Source organism: Equus asinus, chromosome 4 (assembly GCF_041296235.1).
Source record: "Equus asinus isolate D_3611 breed Donkey chromosome 4, EquAss-T2T_v2, whole genome shotgun sequence".
Lineage (NCBI taxonomy): Eukaryota > Metazoa > Chordata > Mammalia > Perissodactyla > Equidae > Equus > Equus asinus.
In genome coordinates this window covers 88,619,961-88,635,346 of record NC_091793.1, presented here as the reverse complement: position 1 = coordinate 88,635,346, position 15,386 = coordinate 88,619,961, and positions in this window count along the sequence as shown.

Genomic DNA, 15,386 nt, shown 5'->3' with positions numbered 1-15,386 from the left:
TACAAATACACTTCAGGAGTGAAAACAAAATGAAGACAGTGGCCATTAGACATGTTCAGTAAGAAATGCTAAAGGAAGTTCTTCAAGTCGAAGGGAAATGATACCAGAGGAAAATCTGAATCTTCAGGAATGAAGAACAGCTAAAATGGTGAAGAGTTGAGTAAATACAAAACACTAGTTTTTAACCTCTCAAGTTCTATAAAAATATGTATGACTATTTAAAGCAAAAATTGTAACATTTCTTAGTGAGGTTTTCAGTTTATGTAAATGTTGCATATTTGACAGCAGTAACATAAAGATCAATGGGAAGGGAGGTAGAGGTTCCGATATAATTTCAGAGTTTCTACAATTTATGTGAGATTGTCCAATGTTGGCTCTCCAAGTAGACTATGAAAGGTAATGCATGTATATTTTGATCCTTGGGGCAATCTCTCTCTCGGATGCACCCATGCACACACACACACACACACACAAATTAGAAGGAGATAGAGCCAAAATGTCAATATTTGAATTAAACTGAAACATTAAAAATATTTAAATAATCTAAAAGAAAGAAGAAGAGATCAGAGGAACAAAAAAGCAGATGGAAAAAACATAAAACAAATAAAATAGTAAACATATTTCAAACATCCATTAATTACATTACATATTGTCTAAATAGTGCAATTATAAAGCAGGGTGAATAGGTTGTAGAAAAAGTAAGACTCCACTATATGTGGTCTACAAGAGATGTATTTTAAATGTAAAGACAACCAAAAGTTGAAATAAAGTGGACAGAAAAAAATATACCATGTAAACAAACAGAAAGCACAAGAAAACAATATTTTAATATCAGATCAAATAGATTTCACACAAAGAGTACTAAGAGAGATAAACAGCACATTTTATTATCTAGAAGACGTAAAAATTACCAATACTTATGTGCCTAAAAATAGAGACATATTAAGCAAAAATTGAGAGAATTAAGTGGAGAAATAATCAATTGCACAATCGCAGAAGAGAATTTTAACACTATGCAATAAGGAATAGGGCACCGTATATTTTTTGTTTGCTGACGGCTTTTAAGCCTCACCCCTCCCTCGTCTCCTTGTGCCCCACATTTGGGCAAGCTCATCAGAAAGCTTGGCGACTCCCTCCTTTGGCACCAGGGGGAGACCGAAATCACTGAAAGCCCTGCTCACCTGTGGGAACTCTCACCTTAGTCTCATCTCCTAATCACAATAAAAACCCAGACCACTGTCCTTTCCTTGGTCTCTCAAAACATTTTAGGTCTGCTTGAGACTCCATTCTGCTCTCCCCAGAGACCTCAATTATGTAAGTAATAAACTATTTTATACTCGTCATCAGTCTCAATATCCAAGCTCAATTTTAGGTGTGGGTCCATTGGCTTGGAGGTGTAAGTGCCTCTGGTTGTGCTATGTGGGACGCCACCTCAGCGTGGCCTGATGAGTGGTGCCATGTCCGTGCCCAGGATCCGAACCAGCGAAACCCTGGGCCACTGAAGTGGAGCGTTTGAACTTAACCACTTGGCCACGGGGTGGCCCCAGACAATTCATTTAAACTACATGCTTCCTGATTTTTCGCCATTGACGTCGTCGTACTTAATAAAAACTTGCACTTCAAAAACACTGTGAAGAAAATAAAAATGCAAGTGACAGACTCAGAGAAAATATTTGTAACATGTTTTTGTCTATAAAATATAAAAAATACAGCCTATTTATTTATTTATTTTTAAAGATTGGCCCTGAGCTAACATCTGTTGCCAATCTTCCTCGTTTTTTTCTTCTCCCCAAAGCCCCCAGTACATAGCTGTATAGTCTAGTTGCAGGTTCTTCTAGTTCTGCTGTGTGGGACGCTGCCTCAGCCTGGCTTGATGAGCAGTGCTAGGTCCACCCCAGGGTCCAAACTGGTGAAACCCTGGGCCGCCAAAGTGGAGCACACAGACTTAACCACTTGGCCCTGGAGACGGTCCATACAGCCTAATTTTAAGAAGACAAGCAATTAAATAAGAAAATGGACAAAAATACTTGAATGGATACTGGACAAAGGAAGATTTACCAATAGGCAGTAAGCACATGAGAAGATGTTCTGCATCAAGGGCCATTAGAGAAATACAAACATCAATCACAATGAGATACTGCCAGACACTCACTAGATGGCTAAAGTTAAACATTCTCACTATACCAACTTTTGAGGGGAATACAAAGCAATTAGAATTATTGTACACTGGTGGAGGGAATGTAAAATATTACAACCCTTTTGGAAAACAAAACAGTTAAACATGCAAGTACCATATTTCCTGACCCTCCTACTTCTCAGCATTTGTCCAAGAGAACCAGAAACAAAAATACATCTACACAAAGTCTTGTACTTGGATATTCATAGCAGCTCTATTTATAATAGCCCAAATCTAGAGACAACCCTAATATCCATCAACTGGTAAGCGGATAAACAAATTGTGATATTTCTGTCCAAGAAGGCTACTCTACAATAAGAAGGAAAAAAAAATCTATTGATACACATCACCCCTTGAATAATTTCAAAATCAGTATGTGGCATGTGAAAAGCCAAGCGAAAAAGAGGCAGCTAACGTATACTTCCTTCTCCATGAAGGCTTAGAACATGAAAACTACTTTGCAGTGACAGAAGCAGGTCACAATTGGAGAAAGGGATGGATTGCAAAGGAGCTTGAGGAGACTATTGGGAGTGATGGAAATATTTATAATCTTGATTGTTGTGATTGTTTCATGGTTGTATACACAAGTCAATCATCAAATGGTATCCTTTATATTTTACATATGTGCAACTTACTGTAGTTGTACTTCAATAAGAAGTTATTTTTAAAAAGTAGCATTGGTTTGATGAAATAATTTGATGATTAGGCTTCAAATTTGAGCATTAATAAATATCAGATCACCAATTGAGTTGTATTTGGATTAAAATAAATTATTTAAAAAACGCATGGGGGCTGGCCTCATGGCGCAACAGTCAATTTCCCACGTTCTACTTCATGGGCCTGGGGTTCACCAGTTCAGATCCTGGAAGTGGACCTATGCACCACTTAGAAAGACATGCTGTGGCAGGGGTTCCACATATAAAGTGGAGGAAGATGAGCACGGATGTTAGCTCAGGGCCAATCTTCCTTAGCAAAAAAGAGGAGGATTGGTGGCAGATGTTAGCTTAGGGCCAATCTTCCTCCAAAAAAATAAATAATATTACACAGAATCAACAAGGACTCAAGTGAGATTTTTTTCAGCCACCTCCAGGGTACTGGCTTTGAAATAGCTAAACAAATGAAAAATTACCCTTATATATTGTTTGCTTCTTCTCCTATTGTGTATAGACAAATACTATATACCTACTAGGAGCACTAAGTTACAGTGTAACACAATCCTGTTTAGGTGTAGATTTTGGTCAGAGAATGAATTGTAGAATAGGTTAGAGATAGTTGTAGTTTAACGGAAAGATAAAATTGGAAAAGTAGGGTTTTAAATCCTGGCTCTATATGGGACCATTAGGGACAATTTTGTGACAATTTTGGTCTTACATTTCTCATCTGGACTATTATAATCCTACTATCTCGCAGATTTATTGGGAAGACGTGAAATTATTGTAGTCTTTCTAGAGCATAGGTAGCACTCCACGAGTGCTAGGTTATGCTGCCATTCATTGAGGGTTTGCTGCTGAACTATTTGCTTTACATATCTCAAAGCCCCCTTAGTGATTATCATCTCATTTTATAGAATTCTAGAGTCTCAGAGAATTTGAGTGATTTCTCCTACTTCACCATAGCAGAACTAGGAGCCCTAACTCCAAAGTCTCTGTGCTGATCCATTGTGCTAAAGGAACGTCATTGGGGAAGGCTTTCTTGGAAAGATGGCTGTACATGGTCAAAAGACAATAAAGATGGCATTACTGGGGAAGACAAAAGTTGTTGCACACACATGAAATAGAATGAACAAGCCTTCAGACAGGGAGTGTGAAAATAATTTTGTTTAAACCAACTCAGAAATGGGTCAGTTTATAATACTCATGAAAATGAGATCTTCCACTAGATTGCCTAGAGTTAGAAAGCATTGTTTTTGAGTCTAATTGTGTTTCAGTGCCCCTTCCTGAATATTATATTTTTTATCCAAACCAATATTTCAGGAATAGGCAAGATGAATATAAATGCAGGTAAATTCATTCTCTATGATATCTTCTGGAGAGACATAGATCTTTATCTCTATCCTCCAGTCACAATATCTTTCTATCATTAGAGTTTGTTCCTTGAGTCCAGATATGTCTATCTATGTAAGTACCAAATCTCTCCCTTTAACATGCCTTTCCAAATCTGTACTTGAGAGACACTATTACGCGAGATAAGGTAGATTTTGTGGCAGTCAGGACTGCATTAGATATTTAAAATTCAGGATGGAAGAGATGTCATCAGAAAAAAGAGGTGCTTTAAAACATAGGATGCAGTAATGACAGGAACTACTTAATATAACTGTCATTTTCCTTTTAATTTGGGTAAGTTCACATTCAATTTTCTTTTAGCCACATTGGTCTTGCCACCACTGTGTTAAGCGGGATAGATAGAAATGGAAAAAATCAGCTAAATAATAGATTCTTTATATTCAAGTTTCTGAGGATTTATAAATTTGCATGTATTTATCTAAAACTAAGTTAGTTTTGCTATTGTTGTGATTAGCTTTTAATTTGAAAGTTGACATCAGATAGGAAAAAACCTTGAAATAACTACTTGACACATATACATTACATACTATATATTATATACAATTATATATATAATTATACATCATATAATATTCATGTATAATCTGAGATAGAGGGATAAATAGATAGATAGGTGCCCACGTAAATATATACATAGATGAGAATGGTTCCTTCTCCAATATTTACTGAGCACCTTGTATGAACAAAGTATTTTAGCATGTGTTGCCTTAAGTATAATTAAAATTGTGAAGATTAATGGCTAAGTATTTTGGTGATTTGTCTTACAAATCAAACTATCATTTTCTATTTCCTATAAATAGACATTCGGAGCTTAGTTATTAATTCTTTCAATATCATTTACAAAAGATCTGTCACTTATAATTTGGTAAAAGTCCAGTATCCTTTCTAGTAACAAGAAAAAAATGAATGAAGGCAGTCTACAAGATAGTTGCTAAGGTATCCATCTAAAAAATTGTGTGCTCCAACAAAATCAACTTATTTCTAATCCCTGGTATATAATATTAGTATGTAGAAAAAATTTGATATCAAAGTCTACAATTAAGGTAACTGTCAAATGAAGCAGAACAAATAGATGTAAACTATGTGTACATGCAATGTTCTTATCCAGTCAGTGTGGCATGCACCAGGGCTATCGGGTTCCTGCAATTCTACCCACCCTACATACCAAGTGGCTTGCATTGAGATATGTTGGCCATGTTCTCTTTCCAACACCATCAAAGAAGAGCGACCCTTGTGATGAATACTTAAACAATGCAGTGCTCACAACCCCGGTGGCAATGGCAGATCTAGCAAAAAGCAGGAAGACAGTCTCAGATGACATTGAGAGTCTGACAAGTGACATTTACAACAATGCTAATGATTCAGTTTTCAGATCTACACCACCACGAGGGCCTCCAGTGATGCTGCCACCTGCATGATTCCTGTGCTGTCTTCTCCAGGACTCTATGGGAAAATGGAGCATTAGGGGCCATTTAACTCTGCCAATCTCTTATGACTGGCAATTGTGGATAAGAAATTGGGCAGTGATAACTCATTTTCAGATTTTCCACTTTGTATCTTTAATTAGAATGTAATAGAAGGCAATTTTTTGTTTTGTTTTGTCTTAAGAAATAGGGTACAGAAAGTAGTAGAAATCAACACGATCAGCTCTGGGAGGTCTGACATTTCAATAATATTATACTAAGAGGAAGGTTTTGCTTAGTATTGACAACAATTCTTGGGTTTTTCTTGATCTCCAATTCTTATTGCTAGACAGAGGCAATACTAGTTTACTATCAGGACTTATTTTTGGCTTTATCTCCATTTTTTATGAGAGCAACTTGCAGTGATCTCAACAAGCCTCAGTTTAATAATCATATAAAAATTCTTAGATTTTGTACATATGGGTGTGTTCCATTTATAAAATTAAGATTCCTGAGTGATAATTTTACTACATGTATTATTCATGTGCTTTATGTCTATTTCAGACTAACATGAATATTAAAAAAATTAAAAGTAAAACCATTAGCAACATAAGCTTCAGCATATTTTCATGATGTCAACAGAATATTGATAAATATGCATTGTTAATAATAAAGGTAACAATAGATACGATTTAAAGAATGACAATTATATGTTCAGCTGTTTGTATGTATTTTCTCTGATTTCTACAATGCCCTTTCAAGATAGGTGTTATTATCCTTATTTTACAGATGAGAAAATTAAAGCCGAGAAAAGGCTTGCTTAAGTCTATAAGCTAGGTGGCTGTGTAATCAGGATTCATACTTAGTTTTATTTCACTCCAAATCTTGAGTGGAGTATGTTACATCCTATGCTTCCCTCTGCAACATATAGAGAATGTAAGGTGTAATATGAGTGCCACATTATATATCTATATATTGAAAAACGTGTGTTTTCACCTGTAAAATCTGTTCTATCCCAGCATTATAGCATGGATAGATTGGAAATTAAAATGTGATAAAGGTGCTTATTAAAATATAAACCTAAACATTGCCATTTGTACATATACTTAATAGGATGTATGAGCCTTACGCATCTACCACATAATATACACGTGCTTTGCATAGAGATTAATTAACAATCATGTTAACAGATAAGCTCATGCTATATATATGCTTTTATTAATTGCTTATTTTATCTTTTGCCTTTGAGACACCTAGAGGTCAGTTACTTACAATTTTATTTGGCTTAATTTTGATATCAATAAGAATGATAGGGTTCGTATAAGAGTTATATTTCTACTGTAATAAAATATTCCAGAAGTCCCAAATACTCATTAGGGTTAAACCAGATATTTCACGTATATCACTTTCTTGGTCAGCTGAACACATCTTCTTTTATGATTCCAGCATTTAAGTTCTGTTACACAGAACACAACTAGGTCATTTGTGCTTTGTGCAAAGATTGATCAAAATTTGAAACCACTAAGTAGTACTTAAATTATTTTGACACTGTATATACTGTTCTTTGTTGGGCGAAGTAGTGAGAAGTATATGTCTACTTTTGTAGCTTCATTTCCCCTCCAAAGAGAATGTACATGGTATCAGTATTACTGAGTCAAGTGGATTCCCTTTTCTTACACTTCACTAATGGCTTGAATCTTACCATATATTATTTTGCTTTATATTTGAACCATGATTTTCTTTGTTTCTTACATAGATCTTTTTTCTTTAAAATTCCCATTTTTTCTGAGTGGGATGACAATAGCTTTTATCATATCTTTTATCTTTAACTTTTGTCTTATCCTTGTGAATTTTGAACTTCTCACTTATTCCATATATTGCATACACTCTTTTTATCTGAAATCTTTCCACACTAATTTTTCAGTTCCCTTGGTTCAATCTGGACTATTTTTTTCTCTTGGCCTGATACACACTTCACATGGTGGGATTCTCCTCTTCCCCAGATCACCTTTCCTATGTCTCAATATATTCCCTCTCTCTGATGAAATACAGTTTCAACAAACTTTTAAAATTACTTGGAAGGAAAGTCTTCACATGCCTAAAAACATCCTGATTGATTGTTTCTTTACAAAAATATGATGTTTTACAGGGTACCAAATGTTATGTTTAAATTCATTTTCCTTTAACATTTTATAGAATTTGCTTTATAATCCCTTAGAATCCAAAGTTGTGATTGAAAAGGTGATGCTGTTTCTGATTTTTTTTCCTTGAAATTAAAGTCTGGTCTCTTCTATGAGACAATAAGTCTAATATGGATCTCTTCTTTCATATTTTGGTGGGCATGTGATGCACCTTTCCAAATTGGAGACATAGCCTTTAGCTCTTGGAAAGAGCTTCTTCTGCTCAATGATTATGCCTTTTTTGGTGTTCTTTTTCTCTATGGGTATGATATTTTCTTAAAACTCCCTTATTATAGTCCTCAAAGGTATTTTTTTCAAGTTCTTTTTTGTCTTCTGCTTCCAGAATGAATTTTTATTCGTCAAAGTTCAGTTTTTCTGCTTATATATCTTTATGTTCTCCATTTTGCAGGATTTTTCCAGGTATCTGAAAATTCTCGGCAGTACATTTGTATTTAAGATCTAAGGACTGGATAGCTGATGTGAGTTTCCTCTACCATGTTGCAAGTAAATAAATTCTGTAGTAGTCCTCTCTCACAAGTTGGGAAGTATGCCTGGAATGGAGTGTGAGTCTCAGACTTTGCTTGGAGTTGAGTAAGCAAGGAGCTGGCTTTCAGACTGGAGCCCCTATATTCCAAGTTGAAGAAAGCTTTACACTTGGGGAAGCAGCACTGACACTAAAATGATAAATTTACTTATATACTGATTCATTTATGATTTACCTGCAGACTGATACCAACCTGCTTCCATCTGTGCATAGCGACAAGAAACTAAGAGGATACTAATTTTCCCATATGTAGATCTTAAACTGTTCCTCTTTTCAGCTCCACTTTTCACTCCTGTTCTTCATCATATCTATGAACTCTGTGCTTGAAGCCCCTCTGGGGTTCTGACAGAAATGTAAACTCTTGTCAGAGTATGTTCTGGGTTGTGGCTTCCTCTGATTTACACATTTTAGCTTGTCTAAGAATAAACTGAAAACTCTCGTCTACTTATGAATATCTCTTACCAGTTCTCTTTACAGTCATGAGGTTATCCTATTTTTGCTCTTTAGTACTTGAGTTTCACTGGGGGTGATTTGAAAGATGGGAAGCAAATATATCTGTTTTGTCATCTTGTATTGGAAGATGTCCTTTTATAACGTCAAGAGATACATATAAACAGTTTTTAAAATTGTGGATGCTATCTCCTGAATTACTCGCTGTATAAAATGAGGGAATTAGCATCCCTGTGTTTTGCTCCAGCTCATCCTCTCCCTCCTTTATCTCAACTCCTCTCAGTTGTTTTATAATGTTTAAATCACAAAGTGGATAACTTTATAGTTTTACGTTTTTTTACATTTTTCACATTTTTGTGCTTGGTGTATATAATGATTCTGAAAACTGAAAACCAGAAAAGAGTTTTTATAAATTGTATAATGCAAAACTTGATACTCAAGAAATTTTTTGAGACAAAAACAAAGGTTCTAACTTATAAATAAGACAATGAGGACGATAAATTATTTCTGAATTTCTAAACAGTCTTTATTATTTTAATTCTGATGGAGAGTTGCTGTATGAGGAAGTTAATAATCCTGATTATTATTACAGACCTTTTGATTGCTATCTCTCAGCCTTCTCATCCTCAACACACCCTGTTTCTTTTTTTTTTTTAGGAAGATTAGCCCTGAGCTAACATCTGCTGCCAATCCTCCCCTTTCTGCTGAGGAAGACTGGCACTGAGCTAACATCCCTGCCCATCTTCCTTTACTTTATATGTGGAATGCCTGCCACAACACGGCTTGAGAAGAGGTGTGTAGGCCCACACCCGGGATCCTAACCTGCAAGCCCCAGGCCGTCAAAGCAGAACGTGCGAACTTAGCCACTGTGCCACTGGGCTGGGCCTCTCAACACACACTTTTTAAGTACTAATAATGCAAATTCTCTACTTGGAACCTGGTATGTGTAGATTTTCTTTTTCTCTCCCCCTAGTTTAGCATCTAAGAGCCAAATCCATATTTTGAAGCTTGAAGGCTGTCATCTCTTGAGCTTCTGGTTTGGACTTTCTATTGCTTGTTGAACATTTTTGCAGATGTTCTATGGACACGAGAACAGAATTAATTGTCACTTCCATTCCCACCTCCACATTGACAACGTTTCTCCCTTGAGTGTCTCCTGTTTCATTTGTTACATCACCTTTTACCAAGTCTCCCAGGCCAGAAACTTATCCCTTCTACTCACCTCTCATTAGAGTCGCCTAGGTTGCTGTAGTGTTTCTTTGATCCATCTCTTCTTGTCCTTTTTCTTTATGGACATCCAGAGTTAGTCCACATCATCTTTTGTCCATATTACTATAATAACCTCCAGACTGTCTTTTCTAGCTTCTGTCACTGTCTCTCCCAATGCATTCTGCACACTACCATCACAGTTATCTTTCTCAGACCACAGCATGTTCTTCTTTGCTCCAAAACATTCAAGCATCCTTCATGTCCTCAGAATGAAGTCTAGCATTCTTACCTCGTAATGTAAGAATTCCTGTGATCCTATATACTTCGTCTCTACTCCTGCATCTCTCTCATACAGCCAATTCTTTAGTCATTGGCTTTTCTCTTTGGGATATCTTCTTTCACACTGTCTGCCTTTCAAAAGTCCAGCTCAACTTCCTCTCATCCTATAAAGCCTTCCCTGATACACCTTGATTGAAATTTATCTTGCCCTTTCTAATTTCATGCTGAACTTTGTATCTCTAATGAACTAACTCTCCACTAGGGATGATTTTGCTCCGCATAGGATATTTCTTAACGTCAGGAGACATTTTTGATTGTCATGACTCAGAGGGAAGTAAAGAGAAGAAGATTTCTGGAAACTAGTGGGTAGAGGCCATGGATGCTGCTAAGCATCCTATCAAGCATGGATCAGCTCCTCACAATAAAATGTCAATAATACTGAGATTGAGAAACCATTCTTTACTATAAAATTTGTTATATTCTTCTTCAACTGTAATTATTTGTGACATACTTAAATCTTTCACTAAAATATAAGCACATTTAGAACAAGGACTGAGTCATACTCTCTTTAACTTCCCTTATTGCTTAGCATAATAATTTGAAAATAAATTGCAACTTAACAAGGGCTTCTTGAATTGAAATGTGGACCTCTAAAAACTGCTTGATACATCCACTATAATTTTCTGGTCTCAACTTTCTCCAGCCTCTCTGATCTTCATACAGTTCCCTGATTAGGTGTGTCTCTATTTCTTTTCAAACAATCCTTTGCTTACATTTCTATAGTTCTTGTAATACTATATATATACACATATATATTTTTTTTTCCCAAGGAAAAATTGGCCCTGAGCTAACATCTGTTGCCAAACTTCCTCTTTTTTCCCCTCCCAAAAGCCCCAGTGCATGGTTGTATATCCTGGTTGTAAGTCCTTTTAGCTCTTCTGTGTGAGCCACCACCACAGCATGACAACTGAAAGATGGGCGGTGTGATTCTGTGACTGGGAAAGAAACCCAGGCCACTAAAGTGATGAGAGCACCCAACTGTAACCACTAGACCATTAGGGTTGGCTCTTGCAATATTATATTTTAATTTTTCCATTCACTCAATTAACTTTCTCCCTATACTGTAAGCTCCATATAGGCAGGGACAATGTGCCTTCATCAGAGTAATTGCAGCACCTGGGACACTCTCTGGAGGAGATGCTGGATAAATAATGCAAAATAATTGAATAGAAAAATTGCAGAAAATAGTTTCAAAAAAGATATGAAGTAATTTCTATGAAGAAAATTACAACTTTAGACATCAACTTAAACTGCTGCTAATATTTAAGAGTGTCGGAGAAAGCATACATGCCATCCAGTGGAACCAGGTATTCCCAAACTAGGCAGTAGTGATTATAGTTATCAGGTTTGTTAGTGATCTGACAAGGAATGTCTTACTTCAATGTTTCTCAAACTATAATTGATGGTCCACCTGCATTAGAACCACCAGAGGGGGCCGGCCCAGTGGTGCAGTGGTTAAGTGTGCACTTTCCGCTTCTCCGAGGCCCAGGGTTCACTGGTGCGGATCCCGGGTGTGGATGTGGCACTGTTTGGCATGCCATGCTGTGGTAGGTGTCCCCCCATATAAAGTAGAGGAAGATGGGCACGGATGTTAGCTCAGGGCCAGGCTTCCTCAGCAAGAAGAGGAGGACTGGCAGCAGTTAGCTCAGGGCTAATCTTCCTCAAAAAAAAACAATTACCAGAGAGTGTCACATAAAAAATAACAGCTTAAAGTCTCTGGAGTTGAAGACCAGTCATCTTAATAATCTCCTTAGGTGATCCTTACGCACATTAATACTTGAGAACCACCGACTTTCTTGTATATTTCTACTTGATGTGAACAAACTCTCTTCTCTCTTCCCACTTACATCATTTTCATAATAATGCCAATAATAAATAATATTTAGTGAATATTTCCTGTATATCAAATATTGCATTAAGCACATTGTGTGCTTTATATCATTTGATCCTCACAACCAACCCATGAGATAGATTCAATTACTATGTGTATTTTGAAGGTGTGGGAATCCAGGTACAGATAGGTTATTTGCTTATTTGTCACATAGAGAGTAAGTTCCAGATCTTGCTTCAAAGCTCATGTTTCTAAACATAGTGCCTTTCTGCCTCTGCATTTTTTGAAGATCACTTTTTTTCTTAGTTCATCATGAAGTGTTCCCCAGTCTGAGATTTCCATTTAGCCTCAGACAGCTCAAATACATTCAGAGTGGCTTCATTATTTGTGAATAAAAAGATTAGTGGATTTTCCAAAAGACACATTCCGTCTAGAGGGCTGAGTTAAGCTCTTATGTTTCAATATCCTTAATTGATGAAGATTTTCAAAGTGTATTCCTTTCAATGCATGATGGAATCATTAGTAAATATAGATTTAGGACTGCTGTGAAAAGTTAGGCTAAATTGCCTACCACAGTTTAGCAGTTTGAAGAAAACCTGAAAAATGAAAGCCTTTTAGACCTTACTACCAGGGTGACATGAACTGGCAAGGCTGTTATCACCTGATAATGCATTTCCAGGTGAGTTAAGTTTTCCAAAGGCCATTGTGTCCTGTGGTGATGATGACTTGTAGTCGCACAGCCCACTGGGCAGCCTTGAGAGAAATTGCTCCAGATCATACATAGAGCAACACAAATAATGTGCTTATTCCTGAGAAAAGCAGGGGGAATACAACCTTGGATGGTCTCATTTAAGAAATATTTTTTCACTTGGCTAAACACAGCCCAAAAGCCTCTTTCACTACCTATAAAATCCAAGAGCTACTTCTCTGACAAATACCTGGCCCTGCAGGAAACCGTGAGGCTCTTGGTCTAGAGGACGGAAAGAGAGCAGACACAGATGATGTCACCCTCTATTCCTACCACCTGTTTATTGACTTGGAAACACAAGCTTGTTTGTCTTTACCACTTCCCAAACTGTTCTTCATCTAGTATTTTTCTTGGCTGCCTCATTCCGCTATCTCCTCGCTGTGTAGTGTATGATTGTAACTGGAATTCCGATGGCTCTCGTTTTACGTCCAAACAGTTCTAGTTTCCCCTTACCATATGGTCATCCTGATGTTACCATTTGCCTCAATCATCCTTTTTGTAGCTGCTTGAACATCTTAATTGATCTCATGAGCTATGTTAGGGATTTATAACAGACATCAGTGTAATTCATCTCACACACACATGGACTGGGTCTTTTTTCTGATTGGATGTGTGTTACATACACATAGATATTTACAATTCTCTAAAACCTACATTTCACCTTAGTGATAACATAAATGAGTTTTCAAGGGCTGCAGCTCACCAGAGGACACAATTACCTGTGTCTCCTTGACTGATGTGGTATTTTCCCTTTCCCTGAAACGTTTGGTGTATTACAAATACTTAAGCCTTTTTCTCCTGTTTAAACAAAGTGATAAATATACCCAGTTTTGAAAGTTTTCTGGAATAAACTGTGAATTCTTATTTTACTAGGCACTTTGCATTATTTTTCTTACTTTCTCATTCATTCATTATTATCTATAAGACACTTAAAATTATTGAACAATATGACTTTTTTAAATCCTCAGGACACAAACGTTTCTTGGATTTCTCCACATTTATCAATGATTTCACATCTCTTCTGGAGTCTACCCTTCATTCAGTTACCCCTCTATTATCAAAGTAGGTTCTCTAAAGCAGATTCCTATAGCTATGTAAACTCACGACCCCCACACGCACCCCCTTATAAACCTGGAAGAGGGAAAGTTAATCCTCTAGACTGAAAGAATAATTTACAAAATTTCCTGTCTGGTGTCTTTTAGGTCCTGGCAAGTGGGTGTCAATTTAAGTCACTTCTTTAGGGAAAAGTTGGTGACTAAGGTTATTTTCAGTATCTGGGAATTGGGCTTATTTTCAGAAAAATTATTAAGTCAACAAATTCAATCTTTGGTACCATTAGCTCTTCTTCTGTGCCTCCTAAATCTCCATCTTATTTATTTTTTTTTGGAGGAAGATTAGCCCTGAACTAACTGCTGCCAATCCTCTTCTTTTTGCTGAGGAAGACTGGCCCTGAGCTCACATCCGTGCCCATCTTCCTCTACTTTATATCTGGGATACCTACCACAACATGGCTTGCCAAGTGGTGTCATGTCTGCACCCGGGATCCAAACCTGCGAACCCCGGCCCCCAAGAAGTGGAATGTGGGAACTTAACCGCTGTGCCACCAGGCCGGCCCCTCCACCCTATTTTAAAGCAGGGATTATCCCTGTGTGTTTTCAGCTTTCTTAAGTTGAACATCACAGATTTGATCCAGATTGTGGACCTCATCCTAGTGCATTTACTTTTCAAAATTGACTTATAATTGTAAAACAAGACTATTTGTCTTAAGGAAGAATTTTGAAGAAATTCTGATGACTCTGATGATCTTTCTTGGTGGACGCATTGGATGATGATCTGGTCATTTAAGTCATATGACTGATGTTTCATCTCTTGTGTATAGTACCTTACAGAGTGTCAGACAGATTTCCCAACTCTGCCTATGGAGTAGGGCTGCTGGTTCTTTTAAAATGTGAAGCTGGATCTCTCCATGGAGGAAAGAGAACATTGAATGTTCTAAATAAATAATATCAAAATGCACCTGAGGCAGCATGAAGCCCAGGGTTGTTCCTCGCACGGTGTTAGTCCACTAGGGAATTTCACTGAATAAATCACTCACAACAGGCAACAGGTCATAGAAGCCTCTTTGGTAGGCCTGTGAGATTTTACTCAGAACATCCAGGAAACCAAAAATTACACCTTTCACATGCCGTGCTTTACTTAATTATGTGATTTAACATGTTTCATTTAGGCAGCATAACTTGAATACATGAGTACAAGCTCACACTGAAGCATCTACATGACTGCATGGCTTTGTCAGGTTACTCAATGTCTCTGTGCCTCTGCTTCCTAGAGTGTGAAGTAGGAATATTTATACTTCCCTTATAACGGTGTTCTGAGACAGATAAAAGGCGCCCATTATAACTAGACTTATATCCGGGCTCTGATTTCCACAGAGATACAGCAA